General features: G+C 41.8%; 2 long non-coding RNA genes across 3 annotated transcripts in view; one reads left to right on the forward strand and one right to left on the reverse strand.

The window, feature by feature from the left end:
• Window positions 1-23,542, reverse strand: part of LOC106733013 (uncharacterized) — a 103,729-nt gene that overhangs the window by 13,508 nt on the left and 66,679 nt on the right. The window contains exons 3-4 of one of the 2 annotated variants that reach the window (XR_012901985.1): window positions 9,023-9,133; window positions 746-4,221 (exon numbers count right to left, since the gene is read on the reverse strand). This is a non-coding gene — a long non-coding RNA (uncharacterized LOC106733013). Of the gene's footprint in view, window positions 1-745; window positions 4,222-9,022; window positions 9,134-23,542 lie in introns of those variants that run through there. The other variant, XR_012901984.1, reaches the window with a different exon arrangement.
• On the forward strand, window positions 1,034-21,742 carry LOC142827315 (uncharacterized). The gene is made up of 3 exons (XR_012901986.1): window positions 1,034-1,139; window positions 20,598-20,720; window positions 21,611-21,742. It is a non-coding gene; the product is annotated as an uncharacterized LOC142827315 (long non-coding RNA).

Here is a 23,542-nt window from a genome sequence, read left to right on the forward strand (position 1 = left end):
GGTTTTACTCAAGTATTTAAAGCTAGCGGGGAACCAAGTTAAAAGCTTAAATAGCAAACAATTGCAAAGTGTTAAGACATAAATCTGAACATTAATGCACTCATTCACTGCACAAGCAGAAAGTATTTACATCTTTTCTACACCCTGCTTTCAATTACTCATTCTAAGACCAGACAATCCCTTGTAATGTATCATAACAAATACATATAATTTCTGTTCAAAAACTGAATTCACAAAATCAGTTGCCATCAAAACTCTATAAATTAAAGTCTGTTAGCTGTAATAATATTTTGAGTTTATATGGAGTCTCTCACCCTAGGAGTTTAAGAGTGCTGTTAGTTAAGTCTGATGGGCTGTGTCTAGACTGCATCCCTTTTTCGTAAAAGGGATGCAAATTAGACATATCGCAATTGCAAATGAAGCGGGGATTTAAATCCCCCCGCTTCATTAGCGTAAAAATGGCTGCCGCTTTTTTTCGGCACGGAGCTTTGCCGGAAAAAAGCGCCAGTCTAGACGCGGATCTTTCAGAAAATAAAGCCTTTCCGAAAGATCCCTTATCCCTTATTTTAAGAGGGATAAGGGATCTTTCGGAAAAGGCTTTATTTTCCAAAAGATCCGCGTCTAGACTGGCACTTTTTTCCGGCAAAGCTCCGTGCCAAAAAAAAGCAGCAGCCATTTTTACTCTAATGAAGTGGGGAAGATTTAAATCCCCGCTTCATTTTGCAACTGTGATAAATCTAATTTGCATCCCTTTTACAGAAAAGGGATGCAGTCTAGACACAGCCATGAACTTTAATAGGGTAGCAGATTTAAAACAAACAGAAGGAAGTATTTCTTCACATAACACACAGTTAACCCTTGCTTGAGGACATTGTGAAGTCCAGGACTAAATAAATGAATGGAGGATAGGTCCATCAATGGCTATTAGCCAGAATGAGTAGGAATGATGCCCATAGCCTGTGCTTGTCAGAGGCTGGGAATGGGTAACAGGGGAGGGATCACTTTATGATTCCCTGTTCTGTTTACTCCCTCTAGGGCACCTGGCATTGGCCCCTGTCAGAAGAGAGGATACTGGGCTAGATGGACATTTGGTCTGATCCAGTATGGCCGTTCTTATGTTCTTAACTTCTGTGAAGCAGGTATTGGATTTACTTTAAATAGGGGCAAACAAAAGTATAAAGAGGCTAGGTGTTTTGCTCAGTTTCATAATCTCACTGAAAGCCAGAGTCAGGAATGCAATCAGGTATCCTTAGTCACTTGTTGTACCACACATACATATTTTTACCCATATATATATATTTAGGGTAGTGGTAGTTTACTATGAAATTAAGAGACTTGCCTATTTTAAATCTGAGGGTATGTTAAAAGCAATGCATGGTCAGAGAATGCACTTTAACTGTATTGAGCAGAACTAAAATACTGTCATTTCAATGTCAAATGTAATGAAACAAATATGTCTTAATGTCAGGTAATGTATTATGAGATGGAGAAAGCCCTCTCTTTGACACTAGCATGATGACTAACACTATTTGCTCAATGATGTGTCTACAAATGAGACTTTGTATTCTTATACATACATTTTGTCAGTGCATCATGATAGCCAAGCACATGCTTCAGATCACTCATTTTCACAATAATGAATATCCTGTCCAGGCACCGAAAACCCCTGCAGATATTAGGACCGTCCATCACTGCTGGTCTTCAGGACACTTGCTGGTGACCTGACGGTTCATAGATGCCAGCACCTCCTCCAGTTTTCAGTCACTTTGTGGTGAAGAGGTGTAATAGCTGTAAAGCATCAGTGAACAAAGCAGGGGAAACAGCCCAACCACCTCCACTTGGGCCAACTGAACTGCTATGATTTAGGGTATGTCTAGACTACAGACTTTTATCGACAGAAGTTTTGTCGACAGATACTGTCGACAAAGCTTCTGTCGACAAAGAGCGTCTAGACTACATTCAATTCTGTCGACAAAGCAAGCTGCTTTGTCGACATGGCAGTGTAGACGCAAAGGACAGTGTAGATGCAATAACGCCTTCTGTTGACAGAACTCTGGCGACAAAAGGCGTTATTCCTCGTAAAATGAGGTTTACCAGAGTCGACAAAACTGCTGAGTTCTGTTGACGTTATGTCGACAGAACTCAGCGGTAGTGTAGATGCAGGTTTAGTTTTGTCGACAAAAGGCCACTTTTGTCAACAAAACCCTGTAGTCTAGACACACCCTCAGAGCAATGACACCTGTGGGACTGCAACGTGTCAGCACAGCTTGTGAGCAAGAGCCACCAACAAGAGATGGGCCGGGAGAGGGACCAGTGCTACCAGTAGGAAAGGAACATCACATGGAGAAAGGAACCATGTAGCATGTCCAGGGAGCAAGGAATTAAAGAGGCAAGAAACATATGGAGGGAGAGGAGGACTAAGTGGCAGGGCAGTAAGAGCTTGGTAAGTTCAGGGAAGAATAAAACCAAAACAAGCAGAAGGAAGAGATCACATGGATAGCAAAACAGAGAGTGATTTAACACTTGGGGAAAAGGATAAAACATGCGGCACAATACAGAGAGTTAAAGTGCATACATACTTCCCTAATATTGCTCTTTCATGTACGTAGTTGCCATGGTGATGTTGCACGATCGCAAATGAGAGGGGAGCTATCTCTAAGACAGTGTCTCTTACGATGTGATTTGCCCTGTGAAAAAGTCTGAAAGCCTTTGTGTTACATACACAAAAAACGCAAATACACAACCCACAGTCCCCTGCCTGCAGTATGTCTCTGAAGAAACAGTGAGTAGGCAATGGGAAGAGAGAAGACAATGTGTGTGAGACATAGTCGGAGCAAACAGAGGTTTCAGCTCCAGTCAGACAAGCTGGTAGAATTGTAATTCAGGAGCTAAGGTCTTAGATCCATGACATATTTAGCTATGGCATATAACCTGGCTACAGCACCTCTGTACTGGAACCCAGATACAAACATAGTTCTTATTCGGAGTACAGACCAGACCGAAACCATGTTTTTGTAACCAAACTAAGGCCTCCGAGCAGGGCTGGCCCACAACATTTTGACACCTGAGGTGGGGAGTTCAAATGACGCCCCCATGCCACCTTTTCTCCTGCCTGCCTGTTATGTCTCTTGTGCCCTCTTTCCTCCAGCACAGCACTCCTCCATCTCTGTGCATCTAGAGCAGAGAGAATACATATCCGCCAGCAGCAGACACAGTTTTCTACACTCTGGGTCCTTGTGGCGCCCACCCAGTCTGGCACCTGAGGCGGCCGCCTCAGTTCGCCTCATGGTAAGGCCAGTCCTGCCTCCCAGCCTATAGGGCAGTGTAGTTTCTCTTTCCACTCATATAAGGCATAAGGACCAGTTGCTGAACCCCTTAGCTGGACCACAACAGTTTGACAGGGCATATTCCAACATTTGCACAGCTGCTCAGAAAAGGGGCTCTTGCCTTCAATCCTCTGATTATCTTTTCAGAATCACAGACAACAACAATAAATACAAACCCCAATGTGTGCTAATCACAGGTCAGAAGCACCAACTAAACTTCATTCTAACCTAAGTGGAAAAGTCCTTCCTTGTACTCTGCCACTACTCATTTCTACACTGATTAGTACATTGAAGAGCTTTATTGGCCTTTTGTAGTTAAATGGAAAGCTTTCTTGTTTGCAGCGCTGAAAGAAAGGACAGATTTTTCCAACAGCTGTCTAATATCTCTGTCATCGTGGAGATGAAATAGATTTAAGAACCTCTGAAAAGCATCTGATCATTTAGTGCCCGGCAATGATGAATTCCAATTTCCAGTTGCAAAAAACCCTGGAATTGCTTTCACTCTGTTTCATGTGCTTTTCAAATAAACATCTGGCAACATTTTTTTTAAATCATTGTGATGCAAGCACGGTCTGTCCATCTATTTATTAGTTCCATGATCCAGCCAGATATTTTCATGATGTTAATATGGATCCATATGTTACTCTTTTAGCAAAAGTAGACTTGGGTGAGTTTTGGGAAAGTACTTCAACTTTCTTCAGATATGTGTACAATTAGTACAAATCAATGGAGAGAGAAAAATACTATGTTGTTTTCAGTCTCAAAATGCAAGCAGAACTCCATGTGCTAAGACCAAGGTCTTATGATGCTGAAGATCAAGAAAATCCAGCCTGAGGTCCCATGGAACAGATGTCTGCTGCTTCCCCAGTCCAGCCTAGCACAGCAGAGTTCCTATCTAAACACCAACAACAAGATTAAGCAATTATTCCCAATAGGCTTTTTATTGTCATCCTATAAAACAGCATCTAAAATAATAGCTTTTCCCCTGCTACCCAAGGTTGAGTGTTGGAGAAAAAATGTGTTGAAACTGATTAGGTTGGAAAGATATGCCTGCATAAATAATTGCTAAAAGACAACGAAGTCAAAATAATAATAGCGAAGAAAATTAACTTTAGGCTGGGAAAACTAGCTTTTTCTGGTTTCATTTGTACACGAAAGACTAATTCAGTAAATGAACAATGCAATTCTTGTTAAAAGTCAGGCAGCACATGAATTTGTGGTGATAGCTGTCAGAAAAGCCAGGTTTTCTGTGAGATCAATGGGCACTAAGCAAAAGTGTAGTTCATTATTATTGTTATCATGGAATAATATTAAGATTTATATAGCTTCCTTTGGGTGGTTGTGTCCTGGATGGGAGCATGAAAGCATGGATTTGCAGATATTTAGATGGTAGATTTGAATCAATTCAGAATTTCATTCCTTATGATCCAAGAATATGTTTTTCCTATTAATTTTTTAATATCCTATCCATTTTGATAACTTGTCCCTCTGGTCATTGGTACTTTCCTATAATTTATTGCCCTATATACACTTCTAATTACAACAGGCTGCTCCTTTTATTGACATTAATATAACTGCAGCAATTATAGGAGCCATTACAGCACATATCCTCTTGGTTCATTCAACCACAATTCAAATCTAGAGACCCTTTTCTCATGGCACACCATTTCACATGCAAGGAAGTGCCTTTGTGCCCTATTTTATTCCTTCAGGGCCTTTCCTCTTGAGTTGAGATTATATTTATAGCTTCACTTATCCTCTCAATACCACTTCCTCCTCACAAACAGGAGTGCATTCTGAACAACCATCTTGTGTGGAAGAGTCTACACCAAGCATAAAATGTTTCCATAGGGCCAGCCTGATGGGGCATGTGTCCTGGCCTGCCATGCAGGAGTCCTCGGTTCCCTTTCTTATTGCCTGTTGATGTTTTGTTCCTGCTCATCTTCCCATCAGCAAATCTTCCAGCTAATCTGATCGCTTCTCTGACATTTACCAAAGTACACAAAAACATTCATAATGTCTAATTTCTCACCTACATTGAGGCGGGCAGAGTCGAAGTGTTTTCTCATTAGATTGCAGTACAAAATATGTAGTTTAGGCAGATTGCTAAATCTTGTTAAAGACTCTTCCTACACTTCTGGCTGAGTGCATTTGTGATTCCTTTCCCACCTTAAATAAGGGTTTCCATATTTTCATTCATGTGTAGCACATGAGATGAGCTGTGATGCATGCACACAGCTTGGATTGGGAGGAATACTACTACTAAGTCATTAATGCTTTGATTTTGAGGAGCAATTGCACATCAGATTTACATAGAATCAGCTATTACCTCCCACAAACTACAGCTTTGTGTGGGGAGTCTACAGACGTTAAGGCTAATGACAGCATTCACTGAGGGAAATGGAAAAGTAAATCATGTTACCCTTTATAATTACAGAAGGACCTTGAAAAGGTAAAGCAATTGTTAAAGTTGAAAACTTGCCAGTGATTATTCCTAAAAACTATATGTGATTTATTTAGATTTAGTTCCCTAACACCTGCCACTGTCCAGCCTTAGCCTTTGCATTCAATGAGATCCATGAATGCAGTCCTGCATTTTGCAGGTCTCCACAGCCCAATTCATAGAAGTGAATGAGATGATGAGAGAGGAAAGGGAGGATGTTGCTTGTGGCGGGGGCCTGAGGTAAAGAGGTCTATCATCTGACGTTAGACACAGTACAACAAACTCACTATTTTATTACGAGTATCACAATATTTGGGAAGTTTCAGCTCCTGGATTCAGGTGATTTTGTGAAAAACTCAGCTTTCAAATTTGTGAAAAAGCAAGTTTTTTACCCAGATGGTTGCCGAGAACAGTGGAAAAATGCGAGCCAAGTGTGGCCTAAAGTTTCAAAACCACAAGGCACATTAAAAGAGAGCTGGCTGAGGAGCTCTCTGGACAATTTACATTGATTTTTAATAAATCTTGAAACAGTGGGGAAGTTCCAGCAGACTGGAAGAAAGCTAATGTTATGCCAATATTTAAAAAGGGTAAATGGATAAACTGGGCAGTTAATGGCCTGTCAGCCTGACACTGATCCCTAACAAAATGAAGGACAGGCTGATATGGGACTTGATTATTACAAAAAAGTACAAGAGAGTAATATAATTAGTACAAACCAGCATGGGTTTATAGGAAATGGATCTTGTCAAATTAACTGGATATATGTTATTGATGACACAAAAAGCTTGTTTGATAAGAGTAGTAGTGTGGACGTAAAATATTTCAACTTTTGTAAGGTGTTTGACTTTGTACCACACATTTTGAGTAAGAAATTAGAACTATTCAAAATTTACATGGTACACACTCAGTGGATTTAAAACTGGCTAACTGCTAGGGCTCAAAATGTAATTTTAAATGGGAATCATCATTACATGTGTGTGGTTTTAGTAGTCACACATGGATCAGTTCTTGGACCTGTGGTATTTATTATTTTTTATCCATGACTTTGGAAGAAAACATACAATCATCACTGATAAACATAAAAATTGCAAACGACACAAAGATCTGAAGGAGTAGTAGGATAATGAAGAGAACAGGTCACTGATACAGACTGAACTGGATCTTTGGTAAACTGGGCACAAGCAAACAATACGCATTTGCATATGGCCAAATGTAAAGTCACACATCTAGGAACCAAGAGCATATTTGACACAGTTACAGGATGAGGAACTCTAGCCTGGGAAGCAGGGACTGAAAAGGACTTGGGAAATCATGGTGGGTAACCAACTGAGTATGACCTTCCAGGTCAAAGGGCATCTGTCAGGGGGCAGCTCTTTTGCAGAAATGTGGGTTGTTCCCAGAATGCACAGAGCCCACACTCCTCCCCCATTAAAACTCTCTCTCCCCCACTTGCCTAAGCTTCTGGGAGGGAGTTTGGGTGTTGTGTGTAAGCTCTGAGCTGCGGCCAAGGACTGGGGAGCAGCAGGGAGTTCAGGGAGGAAGTTGGGTTCAGGAGGAGGTCTGGGATGCAGGCTCTGGTTAGGAGTCTGGGTATAGACTCTGGGCTGAAACAGGGAATTGGGGTCAAGCTCTTTGAAGGAGTTTGGGTGCTGGGTATAGGCTCTGGTCTGGGGAAGACAATTAGAATGTAGGAGGGGGAAGGTCTCAGGGAGGGAATTTGGGTGCAGAAAGGTGTGAGGGATCAGGCTCTGGGAGGAAAAAGGGTGTGGGAGAGAGTGAAGTATGCAAGCACCAGGATTGGGGGGTGTCTCCATGTGCTGCGTCTGCTGTGGAGTCCAGGGAACAGCACAGGGAGACAATCTTCCCCAGGCTGCAGGGACATGCTAGCAATCACAGTTTTTGCTGAAGGAAGCAGTTCTAGCCCCACTGCATTGTGGGCAGTAGCTGCGGGGGCTCCCAGGCCATTTTAAATTGCCCAGGGGTGGCGGGCGAGGCAGGGAATGCACAGGGAGGAGGAGCATATAGGGATGACAGGCAGGTCCAGGAGAGAGACCAGGACCTGAACTTTGGTGGAGCCACACCCCAGACCAGGAATATTCCTGGAACCTGGGCACCACAGTCCCATAGAACTCGTATCCCATGTCACCCTTAAGAGTATAATCAGGGAAATCTTGAGTAGTTGAGATAGGTTATATTAGGGTTGCCAGGTGTCCAGTATTCAAATGGACAATCTGGTTTTTGGGCCTTCTGTCCGGTAAAAAAGTTCAGAAAATACCGGACATGTGCAATGTCTAGTATTTTCTGGTTTTCCGGCTGGGCGCCCGATGGAAGCCTGGCAGGGACGGGGGGAGTGGCTGGGAGCCTCTGGTTGCATCTGACATAGAAGTGATGCCTTGGGGAGTAAGAGAAGCCCTGTCCGTGCTCCTGAGTGCTGCTCAAGCACATTCCGTAGCCAGACTCACCCGTGCTTCGCCGGGACCATGCGTAGGACAGGCAGCGCCCTGGGATCCGCTTGTGTCCAGGTCAGTCCCACTCCCCACCAGCTGATTCTCTCCCCCCCCCCCGACCTCCTCCCGACCAGCCCTGCTTCCTGCTGGCTGGTTCTCCTCCTCCCAATCTTCCCCAGCCTGCCCCGTTGCCCCCACTCCCAACAGCCCTGCTTCCCACCGGCCGCCCCCCAACCCCCCAATCTCCCCCGGCCAACCCCGCTGCCCCCAACTCCCCTCCCCCACCCCCCCACAAGCCCTGCTTCTCCCCCTCGCCGACCCGGCCAGCCCTGCTCCCCTCACGGCCGGTCCTTTCTCTCCCCCTTCCCCCCCCCCCCATCAAGTGTGTCCAGTATTTTTTCTGAAGCTACCTGGTAACCATAGGTTATATTACCTCTGTACCTGGCACTCATGAGACTTCTGCTGGACTACTGTGTCCCATTCTGGTATCCATAACTAAAAAAGGCTTTTGATAAATTGCAGAGAATTCGTAGAAGAGCACCAAGATGACTAAAGGATTGGAAAACATGCCTTATAGTGAAAGACTCAAGGAATTCAATCTATTTCACGTTTGAAAGAGAAGGATAAGAGGTGACTTGATCACCTACATGAAGAAGAGAAATTTGATAATAACGGGCTCTTTGGTCTGGCAGACAAAGGTGGTGTAATTAGAGCCAATTGCGGGAAGTTGAAGTTAGACAAATTGAGATTGGAAATAAGGTACACATTTTTCAGAGTGAAGGTAATTAACCACTGGGACAACTTACCACAAGTTATGATGGTTCTCCGTCACTGGCAATTTTTAAATCAAGATTGGATGATTTTCTAAAAGTCTTGCTCTAGTTCAAACAAGGATTAATTCAGGGACATCCGATGACCTGTGCAGGAGATAAAACTAAATGAACACAATGATCCCATTTGTCCTTATTTCTTACAAAAAAAGATCGCAATACATACATATTTGTAAAAATCTCATTATTTTTAAAACGGTTTCATGATTTTGGCAGCCTGACTCAAGATTTTCAAGTTCTTGGGGCTAGTAACACTATATTTATGTTTACCGAGTCACACAGTACTGCTGACTATATAATTTTTTTTAGGTTTCATATATTCAAGAGCATTTTGTTCTTATTAAGCTTTCCATATTCAGCTCTGCATAAAAGAGAAATTAATAACCCATCACTGACCATTTTATTTGAGAATTAAAGATCTTACCCTAAGGAACACTACTTATTTTCCATGTACCATTTTTAGTACATTAACTGAAGAATAAAAAATAGAAGATACATTGACTTCAGAAATGTGTACACAGGGTTTCTGCTGCTGGGAATGGAGGTGGACATAGAATGAACATGATGAACATTTTGCTGCCGAACACTGTGCGCGTGTGTTTGATGCTTTACTGTAATAGTGCTGTAATGAATAAACATGTCTCTTTGAAACAACTTTGACATTTCAGCTAAGTTTACACATTAATTAAGAACTGACTGTCCTAGTCCCCCAAAAAAGGAGCCAAAATTTTAGAGAACTCCCTGGCTGAAGTATAGTATAAAAAAGCTGTATGAACACTTTGTTAAATGCACAGATTTAACCCTGCTGTTTTGCTCCTAATCATTATTAATTGCCTCTAGTGGTGGACATTAATTTCCCTATTGCAGCAACATGCATCTTGAGCTTGGGCATATCCTAATATATCAAGTGGGACAGGTGATATAATTCAGCTGGTCACAGCTGGAAAGAAGACAGCCACCCACATGCAAGCAGTCTGTCAGCCTTAGTTATGCTGCAGACACCACCACAGCCTCCATAACAACATTGTACATTTATCTCTAGGGATATCTTTACAAGAAGTATGGCTGATCAGTTCATCCTATTTAATCTGTGATTGTTTCAGGAGTAGTAGTAAGAAGCGTACAGCTTGAGCTTTAACTCTCAATTCTTTGGGATGGGGAATTCACACACATGCCTGGATTTTTCTACAGATTAGACTGACCCACTGCTGCTCTTCCCTAAAGCACACACCGTTAATAGAGAAGTGGTTCTTTTATCATGGGATGCCAAACTTACTGACCGTCCAAGCCTCGTATAATAATCTTTGGATGTTCAGGAGCTGGGAGTGCCTGCTGGGGGGGGAAGGGGAGCCTCAGGGCTTCAGCCCTGCCCAGATTCCTGCTTTGCGGCAGGATATGGGGCTAGGGAATTCTGCTTTGATTTCCGGCAGGCGTCTCCCATGGGGCAGGAGAACTGAGACTCTCCCAGCCCATTGGGCAGAAGCTCCTAACCCCACAACCCTATCTCAGGGCAGAAGCTCCAAGCACCTCACCCCCAGTCTGGAGATTTGGTGAGGGGCAGAGAGCTCTGCGAGGCACACTTTAACTGTAAAAGAGCTACGTGGGCTCACAAGCTGCAGTTTGGCCACCCTCCTTTTACAACAGCCCAGTAGCTCTAAATCTGTAGCCCTTACTCTCAAGAACAGTCCTACTATATTTAACTGGGTAAACCCTGGGGATAATGCAAGTATTCCTAAAGAAGGGCTAAAGAAGAGGATCTCAGGATTTGACCCAATGGGATGACTCATGTTGAAAGCAAGTGGGACCAGGACTCATGCTTGCCTCTCCAGTAGTAAGTAACCTTCTTTTATAATTGTAATTAGCCTCATTATAACTGCGAGCAATGGATAAATCTTCAGATAAGTACTAAAAGTTTGGCTGCTTATTCACACATATGCGTATTTCCTTCCTTTTGCAAAATCAAGCAGCAAATCTTGATGACCAGATTTTTTGGAGAGAAATCCTGTACTTTCTGGTTTCAGATAGGATATACCAGATGGAGTTCTCATATACAAGTTGAACCTCTATAGCCGTGGTCCCCAACGTGGTGCCCGCGGGTGCCATGGCGCCCGCCGGGGGATTTCTGGGCGCCCGCTGGAACATCTGGGTTGGCCCCGCCCCAGGATTCAAAAGAGCCCCTAAGGATCACATTCTCAAGAGTATCTCCCAATGACTCAGTGGGAGTTTGGTGCCTAAATACCTTTGAGGTTCTGAGGGCTTAGTGACTTAAGACTACAAGTCCCTCTTACATTCATGCCACCGCCCACTGCAAACTCTCATTGAAGTGAATAGCCCTCTGCCAACTGCCCAGTGAGACAGCTTGGGATTGTTCCCTCTCTTTTCATATAATTAAACTTCATACGGGACTTGTGAACACATATGTATGTAGTTTTAAATGTTCAGTAATTAAACCTCACGTGATCTAGCTATCTGAAAACCTGATGTGATAGCACTAAGAAAGAATTCATTTCTGCAGTTTTTAAAATAGACTGGTTCAAGCTTCATTTTCCATCTCATCTGTGAATTATTCCTTACCAGACTTCCTGATGCTATCTTGAATCATAATTCAAATACAATTTATTTAAAGGTCATACACTTACAGTATTTAAATTATTTTTGGTTTAGGGTTTTTTTCTTGGGGCAACACATTGGCAATGTACAGTAGGATCTACTTTAGCTACTTCTCTTCAGACATCAATCTCTTTTTGCCATAGAAGAATCTAGCTTGGTTCCATCACTCCCTGGCACTGTATATCCAGTCACAGACATTTCAGGCTGCTGTTTACCTCTTTCTCATTCCATACTTTATTGGAAGGCTTTAACATTCTTTTAAAAGCAAACAGGCCCAGATTCCAATTTACACCAACCAACCTTTGTCAGGGAACTAGAATCACTTAATTGTAGATATCAGGTTGATAATTAATCCTCACTGATCCCAGATTTGGAGGCCTGGAACATGTTTATGTTTTTCTCTGTTTTTAATCACTTTTTAGACCTGCTGTTTTACTATTCAACAGTTAAATGAAGGGTTTAGTGGAGGATAGATTTGCTACCAAAGTCCACAACTAAGGAAAACAATACCAGACGCGCTGCAGTTGCTATCATCATAGACTTACACAACATATTTTGTTATCTAGGCAGCAGGAGTGTTTGAGTGAAACAGTCAGTGCCACTCTGATACAATTCCCTCTGCCAGCCTCTGAATGAGTTGTTCACTATCAAAACAGCTCAATTAAACTGCTGTACTGCCTGCATTAGATGGTTTTGCCAAAAGCCTGATTTCAGCTATAACTATTATTTACAACCTATCACAAGTAGATTCCGGTGTTATGATCATTATTAACACCAGCTTTAAAAAGAACAAAGGCTTTGTACTAAAAAGGAAACACTAAAGAAAATGTCTTACAAGTGGTATGTGGGCTGAGCTTTCACGGTAGCGTACATTTTCCTGTTAATTCAAATAGTTAAACTTGGAAACTAGACATTGATATAATATGTTGTTTCCATTCCTGGAAATACATTCAACTAAGAGTTAATAAATAATCTATGACTGCTAATCTTTAAGGACATTTCGAAGGGATGAAATCACCCACTGTAACTGTAAATGCCATGCTTCAGCCTTTGTTGCATTGAAATATAGAGGTGAGAACTGACTAGAGGTGTTCCCTTCCGTTAGAGAGATGTCTCCATGTTAACCATTTGTTTTTAGCAAATTGAGGCACTACAGTAAAATGTTCTTGCATAGTTAGGTCTTACTCCTTGCACTGTATCTGACTATGCCAGATTTTAATACAACACAGTTTGTTTTCCTTATAGGCAGTTAAGGTTGCCCAGATGTGCCAGTTTTGCATAATTGCACAGCACACATAACTGTTCAGAAAATCTCAGCTCTCATTAGATACCAAAAGGAAATCAAGCCACAAGTATCAGTACTGGGTGCTGAGCAACTTTGAAAATCTTACTCTTACGTTGGTTTTCAATGGGAGCTGAGCTCAGCTTTCCTGAAAACCTGGTCCCACAAGTCTAATTCTTAATTCCTCTGCTCTGCATTACTGACTTCACCAAAAACCTAACCAATCCACCTGAAATTTGGTATCTCAAGGTAACTTTTTTTTCTAGAAATGCCATAGGGCAAGTCACTCAAGTAGTCTCAGAAATGGGAGAGGGGGTGACATGAAGGAGATGGTGTTTTGCCTGTTACATACTAGCTCGGTTTTCCCTTTGATATTTATATACCCACTGCCTCCTTTTGTTCCCCCCTCCTATTTTTTTCTCCCCCTCCTCCCCTGTTTATTTTGGTTCTGGACATATAACACTCTGGTCATCTGACAAAGTGGGCTGTGCCCATGAAAGCTCATGATACCATCTACATGTTTTGTTAGTCTTTAAAGTCTACCATACTATTTGTTGTTTTTCAAGATAATCTTCCTGTCGTTTCCTCAGGGGTGCTGACAGTCTCTGCAGGCCCCTGGGCAAGGTGGAGGGTCCAGCTCCATGCTTCCAGAAGGGCAGAGCCTTGGGCAGAAGGGGTGGGGCTGGGAAAGCCAGCCCTAAGTGCCACTAGGAGCACACCATACCCCTCCACCCCACCAGCCCTCAGCACCACATCCAGAGACACAATATTCCAGCAGCCATTTAAAGGGCCCGGGGCTCCAGGCATAGCCGCTGCCTCCTTTGTCCCCCTTGTCCCTCTATTTACTCTGCAAAGATTTTCTTAATGTCTTTTGGCTTGTCATACTATATTGCATGGGCAGTCAGTGAAGGAAGGGCTGGGGGAGGCAAGCCCCACCCCTTTTGCTGAGGCCCTGCCCCCCTCGGAGCTAATCTGCTTCCCCCCATCATGGGGAGAGGGGCAGTGCACCGCGCGTGTGTGCGCCCCCCCCACCACCAAGGGGTGGGGAGGAGGTCAGGTGAGCACACGCATGAGCCCCGGCCTCAATCATGGAAAGGGTGGGTGGGTGCATAGCCCAAGCCTCCTCAGCCCTGGGGCACAGGGAGGGAGGGCAGCAGGTGGCTCCCACCTCCCCAGTCTGGAGCACAAGGAGGGTAGGCACTGGAGGCAGCAACAGTCCGCCCCCAGAACACCTACAGTAGGTGTTCTGGGGGCAGAATGTGGGCGGGGCCAGGCTGGCGGCTTGCCTTCCTTCACATAGTATACTAGCCACCAATGCTATCTTGCCAAAAATGATTCATCGAGGAACTTAAACCATTTCTTTGGCAAAAGTCCTAGTATCCATTGAGCAGAGGTGCCTTTCAGAAATGTTGGGGTGCATGAAGGAATTGTGGAAATTTTTAAGAGTTGCTATCATAAAAATGGAAAACGCACTGGGTTTTATACACATATGTACATCTTATATAATATATGTCTCACACTGATGCATGCCCTGAATACACATTTCAGCTTGCTGCCTACTTCGCCAAGTGTGCCTGGTTCAATGAGTATTTTGCAAATGGGTGCCTTGGAAAAAAGGCACAAATATGATGGCTGCAATACCCAGTCTGAAACTACACTGGGTTGTGATTGTAGGTCTGGATACAATGGACAAAGCAAAACCTCATATTAGGGTGAAGAAAAGGGAAGAAAACAAACATGAGCACTGAAGGAATGGGATCCATTACTGCATTGCTTGTGAGGGCCACCTGAATCCCAGCATAGCCCCCAGAGCCTGTATTTCTGCAGTGTGTAAACATTTTGTAAAATTTAAAGATGAACATTCTGGAATTAAGTTCAAAATATTCTGACTCACTTCAGCCTAAAGGCCTGTAAAACCTCATGTAAAGGAAGAGATTTAATCAGGTTTAAACTCTATTTTTCACAATAAAATTAGATTATAGGACTCTTACTCATCAGTGTAAACAAGGATGAGTCATGTTAACCTTAGTCTTGTATAAAGCTATCGGCACCATTGTTTGCCCATGACCATCTGGCATGTTGCTGAACACACTTACCTAATATTAGCATCATATTCTTATTGATAAACTAGGCAAATATAACTTAGATAGGGCCACGATAAGGTGGGTGCATAATTGGCTGGATAACCGTAGTCAGAGAGTTGTTGTTAACGGTGCTAAATCCTGCTGGAAAGGGATAACAAGTGGAGTTCCTCAAGGGTCTGTTTTGGGACCCATACTGTTCAATATCTTCATCAATGATGTAGATATTGGGATAGAGAGTACACTTATTAAGTTTGCAGATGATACCAAAGTGGGTGGGGTTGCAGCTTCTTTGGAGGATAGGGACATAATTCAAAATGACCTTAGCAAGTTAGAGAAATGGTCAGAGGTAAACTGGATGAGGTTTAATAAAGAGAAATGCAAAGTGCTCCACTTAGGAAGGAACAATCTGTTCCATACATACAAGATGGGAAGCTACTGTCTAGGAAGGAGCGTGGCGGAAAGGGATCTAGGGGTCATAGTGGACCACAAGTTGAATATGAGTCAACAGTGTGATGCTGTTGCAAAAAAAGCAAATATGATTCTAGGTTGTATCAACAGGTGTGTTGTAAGCAAAACTCGTGAAGTCATTCTGCCGCTCTACTCTGCACTAGTTAGGCCTCAGCTGGAGTACTGTGTCCAGTTCTGGGCGCCACATTTCAAGAAAGATGTGGAGAAATTGGAAAGGGTACAGAGAAGAGCGACAAGAATGATTAAAGGTCTAGAGAACATGACCTATGAAGCCAGGCTTCATGAACTGGGCTTGTTTAGTTTGGAAAAAAGAAGATTAAGGGGGGACATGATAGCGGTTTTCAAATATCTAAAAGGGTGTCACAAGGAGGAAGGAGAAAATTTGTTCCTCTTGGTTTCTGAGGACAGGACAAGGAGTAATGGGCTTAAAGTGTAGCAAGGGAGGTTTAGATTGGACATTAGGAAAAAATGGTGGTGGAATCTCCCTCTCTGGAGATATTTAAGAACAGGTTAGATAGACATCTGTCAGGGATGGTGTAGACGGAGCTTGGTCCTGCCTTGAGGGCGGGGGGCTGGACTCGATGACCTCTCGAGGTCCCTTCCAGTCCTATGATTCTATGATTCTATGATTCTAAGATGAGCAGTCAGTTGTGATCAGCATCGTATCACCTACACAGGCTTGTTTAAACACAATTAAATTTCCTAGTGAAGATAAGCTTAGGAGAATGACTTTATTTTCACAAAACCTGGGAAATCCTAACTAAAGTTTCACCTTACAGAAAATTCCAGCACATTTAAAATCAGACAAATGCATGGAACTGAAACCAAACTTAATTCACACCTATTAGATGAGAACAAATTTTATGCACTACTGACCTGGACTGGATTTGAACTACAGCTCAAAGGGTGAAAGATTATACTGATCTCCTGAGCCATTCAATACCCCAGCATTTTACACAAATATCAGTGACACTGGACACATTATTCTGAGACAGTCAAAAATAATCTAGCAGTGATAACACCTTTAATAGCCATAAAAATAAAGTGAGGAAGAAAGCAGATAATAAAGATCAGCTCTTATTGATCTATTTGTATCAAATTTGTAAGATTTCTTATATGATGCATGGGAACCAAAATTAGTCAGCTCTTTCTGCCCCCAAAATAACAGGCAACAGATGGTCTCCTGGAATTTAATGTGATGAAGATTGGTAATATAATAGTGAACTGTAACCAGCATGTCTAGGGCAGTTGAACTTAATGTGTAAAATTAAGTCCATTGAAGTCCCCTGGTTTTGAGAATAATATCCCAGGGTATGTGTGAGATATAGGTTCCATCCACAAACAATTTTCAAGACTTCAAAATGCTAATGTGAGGTATATTCAATGTATTTTAAAAAAAATCTAGCCTTACATTTTTTGCTTCATTATATTAGATTTTTTTATTAGTTTTAACCTGAACCTAGAAACTCTAGGCATAAAATATATTATATTTACCTTTTAATCACACCATGGGCTGAATATTTTGGATAGGAGCTGCACCATTTCTAATAAAGTCACAGCACTAGCAAATGACTCACAGATTCTATCTATCCACAGTTAATTCAAACTGCTGCAGATAATCATTTTTGTTGGGGTTTGAACATGATGTAGTTCTGATGCATCACATCACATTATGTCACTTAGGACATGTCACATGATATTTGCTAGTGTCAGTTTATGACACACTGCAACATGAATGAACTGTCTTATTTTCTTATTGCATTCCCATATCTGAATCACAAGGGGGAAAAAAGCAATGCTGCTCATAGCAAGATGCCATGGGTTTCTATAAACCCACTGACACCACAGTTCACCAGCTACTTAAATTTCAGTCAAATACTTCAACAGAACATATTGCTGCTTCTTCTAATAAATGTTTGTGTGGCCACTTCTATTGGGACTTGTTTTCTGAAGGGTGTGATGATATTATGGGAGGACTGAAGCCAGAAAATATCTGTATCTATTCAAGGTGCTTTCACTGTTTGTTTTTAACCTTGAAGTTCTGGCATCATGTGAAATGAAAGTCAGGATAGAAACCTTGCCATTTTGTTCTGAATGTAAAGAATATCCATGATGTTTGCTCAGGAACAAAAACCTATCCTGTGATTTAAATGTGCTGAAATTCTGGAGACATGAGATTTTTTTACCTCCTTTGGAGAAAATGCAAAATATATTTTATATTGCATTGTGTTTTTATGAATGTTCATAACCAGAAATGTAAAATGTAATATATACCACATGTGTGGGATATGCATGGAATATATTATACACGCTTACACACACACACACATTTGTTCTATGTATTGTAATAGTTATACATGTTGAACCTTCAGAACTCTCAGGTCCAGAAATATTTGACATCCAGAATGATTTATTTATCCAGATGTTCACTTTTCATGGGTATAGCCAAGTTTCCTATGGTCCCATAAAGTTTGTTTACAGCTACCAGACCTCACTCTCAGCCCCTTTTCGAAAAGAACCGTGGACGCCATTATGCAAATGAAGCACAGGAAATTTAAATCCCGGCTTCATTTGAAATATCAAAGTGTCTAATTTACATCCCTTTTTCGAGAAAAGGGATGTAGTCTAGACACAGCCATATAATGAATCAGTGGCAGAGTAGGAAAAGAAGTCAGATCTTTTGAGTTCCTGCTCCTGCTCAGTGCACTGCTGTCACAGAGTGCAAACCAAAGGTATAAATGTCTGTTTCACATGCAAATCAGATAGAGTATAGAAAGTAGATTCTGTGTCATAAGCCAGAAGCTTATTTAACCAACCACTACCATTCTGTCACATCAACAAAACTTATTTACTAACCCCTCCATGCTTTGATACTAAAGTAAAGGACTTGCAATCTTTTGGGGTCAGGAACTTCGGTCTTCCTGTGTCTGTTCAGCTCTTAGAACATTTTGGATGCTTCTGTATTAAATGTAATCATATAGATCAGAGGGCAGATTCTTTATCACTAATATTATAGACAAGGGCTTTCAACAGCATGCCTGCCTGACAAATTGCAGTTCTTTATCCTGATTGGTTCTACACACACAAACACATACACACTGTCAATTTCTATACATACACACACACACACACACACACACACACTGTCAATTAACAACGGAGGTTTAAAACATCACTTTCTTTATCATTGTACCCTTTTCTCTAATATTTATGACCAGTTTTCAGTGGCTTGCATTGGTATCTGATGATCTGTGTCTTTTCAAGTCTGACTGCAGAGCTGAAATCTGGCTGTCTGGGAAATACTTCCAAGAGACACCCTTCCTCCCTCCCCCACTTCTCTTTCTCTCTTTCTCTCCTCTCTTTCCCTTCCCTTCTGCTTTGCTGCACCCTTTCATGCGCAAACGTGACTGATGAAGCCCATTACTTATCTATCAGATAGTAGATCTTTTCCAGCACAGATTCCTTATAGAACACTCTCTTAACAAATGTTTTTTTTCTGGACATACCATGGTAGGCCAGAATGTGGGGGGGTTAATTTAGCTTTTAATTTTATTTCTTTTTTGTGGAGTAATGTTCAAGAAAAGCCACCTTTCTGACCACAAGATACATTTGATCCATAGTTTTGCGACATGTACCATCTCTGATCAAAAAAGAGCCAGTGACTGAAGAAGAAAATCAGTCCCTAGTGCTGGTAGTTGCATAATGATATCCCATTATTGTTGATAAGATGCACTGAGCACAATCTTGACTCCAGACAAGGTGAAGGCTTGTGTTAATAAAATTTGTTATATTTTGTTAATTATACAGAACTGCCAGTTAACAGAATGGCAGGCCAGCAATATTTTATGGCCTTTGACCACAGTTCAAAGGACTGCAGTCATGTCAATACATATCAAGGAGGCAAGAGAGCAGTAAAAAAATATCCAACAATCCCCAAAGTACAGAACATTTGTTCAATCAAATCAGCAGCAGGATGTTAAAGCTACTTTTATGTTCATGAGCTGGGTGAAAATCCTTTCTTTGATTTCAATAACATTTTGAAACTGCAATTTGAACCATGTTTACTAGGAAAAGCCATGTAGTATTGTTCTGAACTAGGTGACACCATGTTATGGGCTGATTTAAAGGCTCCTTCAAACTGCATGTGCCCTTCATTTAAGACAGCTGCAAGAGATTATAGAAGATCCAGATTTATATCAATATCTAATAGCACTATGCAAGCAGAGTATGGGGATTGTGATCAGGTTTGGGGAAGGAGGAGGTTGCCATGAAAGAACACACAGAAACTGAGAACACACAAGAACAGAGGGAGAGGCACATGCGAAAAAGGAAGAAAGCTAAGCCGCAGCCTGTGATGACAGTGTGACTCTAGTCTAGGCAAAGCTAGAGAGATAACTTTTGGGTTTGTTGGCTAAAGAGGTAAGGGCTGCAAGCTAAGCAGCTGCTCCTATTGTTCTTGTTTTTTCCTGTGTCCAGGGGAGCAGGATTTTAATGCAATCTTGTTTGTTTGCAAGGAATACAAAGAGAATTCCAGACTCCATCTATTTCTGCTTTCAGTCAGAACAACTCCATGGCCCTGCAATTTTATTAGCTGCTTGCATCAAAAAGCGGCAACAGTATTTTCTAGTTGTAGCAAATTAATGCAATTGTCCACAGACCCACTGAGCCTAAGATTGCCCCTATGGTCACAATAAGACGTGGCCACATAAAAACTATTGGGATCCAAATATTTTCAGCCTTCAAGGCCTTCAAACTCGTGCTCCCAGTTCTAAGATAAAACTTTAGAAACTCAACAATCAAAGCCGTAAGATCAGCAGTCACAGCTGCTGTTATGTGGCTGATAAGGAGTTTAGTGTAAACTTACAGAGCTCTGTATGGGAATAGCTTTCATCCTGCTCTGTTCAACAAAGCAGAACACAAAACAGAAGCACTTTCTGGGAGACAACTCCTAGCAGTCCCTCTTCCCACCGTTTCCCTCCCACTTCCAACCAGTTCTGCTCATCCCATTCCTCTTAGAGAAATGGTGTCCAAATATGGCAAAGCAGACAGCACTGCTGTATGTGGCCAGTGTAAATCTACTGCTCACAATACAATTGTTTGCTTGCAGCTCTGCACGTGCCTGGTACTTGCAGACATCTAAGTCATTCTGGGGATATCACCAGCATGTTCACTCCCAAAATATGCTGTCTCCACTAGGGTCTTTCACAAAGAAATGGGAAGGCTGGGTAAGGTAGGTAAACTCTTCTCACATATCTCTAAGTTGATTAATAGCAACCCAGTGTTCTAAGGCTCCACAAGGTGCTTTGTTCCCTCCATACCTTGCAAGAGCTGCTGGAGGGAATTCAGAAGGCTCAGCACCATGCAGGAAGTGTCCTTCACCTTAGAGCATGGATCCTTTTTAGTCCACAGTCTTGTAGCCATTTAGTAACTCACATCAGTGTCCTGAAGTTCCTCCATGTCCCCCCTCCCACCTCATTTCACTGCACAGTGTTTTTTAAAAACTCTTTTCCTCCTATAAAATTGATGTTCCTCTCCCTTTAGGGCCCATAAGGAATGACAAGAAAGAGACTACCAATGACTAGTTTGTCTATATCCCTGCAGGTTCCATGTAGATTGCAGCAGTCCACTACCCCAATCTGATATAAGTCCCAGAAATAGGACTTGCAGAGATACATATTCCTGGAATGACCTAAAAATAAACCCAGTGGCAACCCAAAATGTGTGCTAAGTTAGATAGGTAAAGATATAAAGGGCATAAAATATTCATCCCTAACTATATATGAGATAGCATGGAACCTGAGGCATACTGGCACACCTTCTGAAAACCCTGTTACTTACCCTGACATTAATATCTTGACTCCTAGAAAAACTGAGGCCAGAGGCACTGAATGTGTAGCCCAAGGTCACATATTGTACCAGTAGCAGGATGGAACAGAACTCAGCTGTCCTGGTTGTCACCTTGGGAGTTTCTACAAATAATTTAAAAGGATCAAGCCTAAAAGCCAGTTCAACTCACTTCCATTTACCTTGAATATTTCCAGTCTTTTCATTATTGTTATGTAAAATCATTGTATTTGGTTATCATCAGCTGATTTGTGTATCTCCATTTTTTAACTGCAGAGTCTGATTGTCAGCAGAGTGCTTCCCAGATTACATAGATGAAATGAATACATGAATATATTGTGAAATTAGCATGAAATGGACAATATGGCAAATTTATTTCACAGACCCAGACAAAGACAAATGAAAAACAAGAATCCCTGCAACTTCCTCAAAAAGAATCTTATTGAATAAATTACAGTTGGAACGGCAGGAGTGGTTATTTTAATGGGTGAAGATTGATGTTTGGAACTAGAAGTCTGAACCAGAAAACAAAGTACCTGCTTCCAGTCCACCCCCCTTCTTCCCCATAAGATCTTCATGTCAGAACTGAGTCCGTCATTCTTTGCAAATAAAATAAGCTATTTTGTGTGAGTATTTTTCTCTCTCTCGCAGAAGAGCTGCAGCTTGTGGTTTCCTCTGATTTATCTGTAATTCAAATGTACTTGACCAATTTATTCTCTTTTTTTAAAACTTAGATGGGCCATGAAGAATTTGCTGCAAGTATCTGATACTCACTATTCAAAATTAGAGTAATGTGAGTTACAAAAGGCGGTGGAAGTCACATGATAGTGTATCTGTATCCTAATTGGATGAATGACACTTTAATGATTGGCTAGAGGGCCTGAAGAGGCACCAAGACTCTGAATTTTTCAAATAAGGAGAATACACGAAGTTTATTCTTTTTTTTTTCTGGGCCAGATTGGCTTTGCCTGAGGCACTGGTCCTAGAAAAAATATGCCACTGTAAAATCAGTTGTCTAGGTGCACAGCTGCAATTACATTTTCTTTTAACACATTCACCCCCAATAATTGCACATGCACACGCAGCCCTAGTTGCCAGTAGCACAGTCAGATCCCCATTTAATTGCCTGTGTGCCAGGACTCTAGTGAGGGTTATTGGGAACCTGACCCCTGCTGTGTTAAGCAGTGTCCTTTTCAAACACACTAATTGCCCAGCGCACAATGAAGAGAAATGGTCACTGCTGCAGTAGATGAAGAATGTTGTCCCTCATTAGGCAAGTTTAGGCTCAAGGCATCAGCATAGCTTTGTCATTGCAACCCGGCACTTCTGCTCTCTGGCAGAAAACGCGCATGCTTCAAATTTACTTTCCAAGAGCATTAGGCTAGTAAATCTTGATCATTTTAATGTTTGCAGAAAGCAAACACAAAAAAGGGCAGACGCATGAGCAAAGGGAATTAATTTTCTAAATCACCAAACATTTTGTGGTATTTGTCCATTTCTACATAATAAATTCACATCTCATCCTCTGGAGGGAAGAGGAGAACAAAAATCAATGTGGAATCATTCAGCTAATAGGTAGAATGTTCATTCTGGATTTGCATTTACTGATGTTACAAACTGCTGCTTAACAAAATATTATAGTCTTCATCTTTTAAGAGATAGTTAAAGGACAAAGTAGGTGAGGAAATACCCTGTATGGGACCAATAAAAGATAATATTTCCCCTACCCTGTGAGTGTCATGTCATGAAACCAACACAGCTACAACCGCACTGTAAACAAGAGATGGTTATTTGGGTAAGTGAAAAATGACAGCTATAGCAGTGAGCATGTGTGTTTAAGTCTCAACAATCAAATGATAGCTTCCTAAATGATAGGCACTCCACAGAGCATCTGCATTTACAGTAGAACTCAGTAACTGGTTTCAGATTAACTGAGAACTAACCTGTACCTTTGCTCAAAACACAAAAGAAGGGCTCATTCAGCCAACTTTATCATGAGCTACACTTTACTCCAGAAGTAGTGCCACTGAAATGGATGGGCCTCCATGCAAACCAGAGCTAAGGTGAGTAATGGGCACAAACAGACCTCACCATTGAAGTTTATCTTTCTCTCTTTCTCTCTTTGTTCTTCATTTGAATGCACCTCTATGCTTCTCAGTTCTGGCCAGGACTCAAAGTGAAAGAACACAATAGAGGCCATTGGTAGTT

The sequence above is a fragment of the Pelodiscus sinensis genome, chromosome 2, assembly GCF_049634645.1.
Source record: "Pelodiscus sinensis isolate JC-2024 chromosome 2, ASM4963464v1, whole genome shotgun sequence".
Classification (NCBI taxonomy): Eukaryota; Metazoa; Chordata; order Testudines; family Trionychidae; genus Pelodiscus; species Pelodiscus sinensis.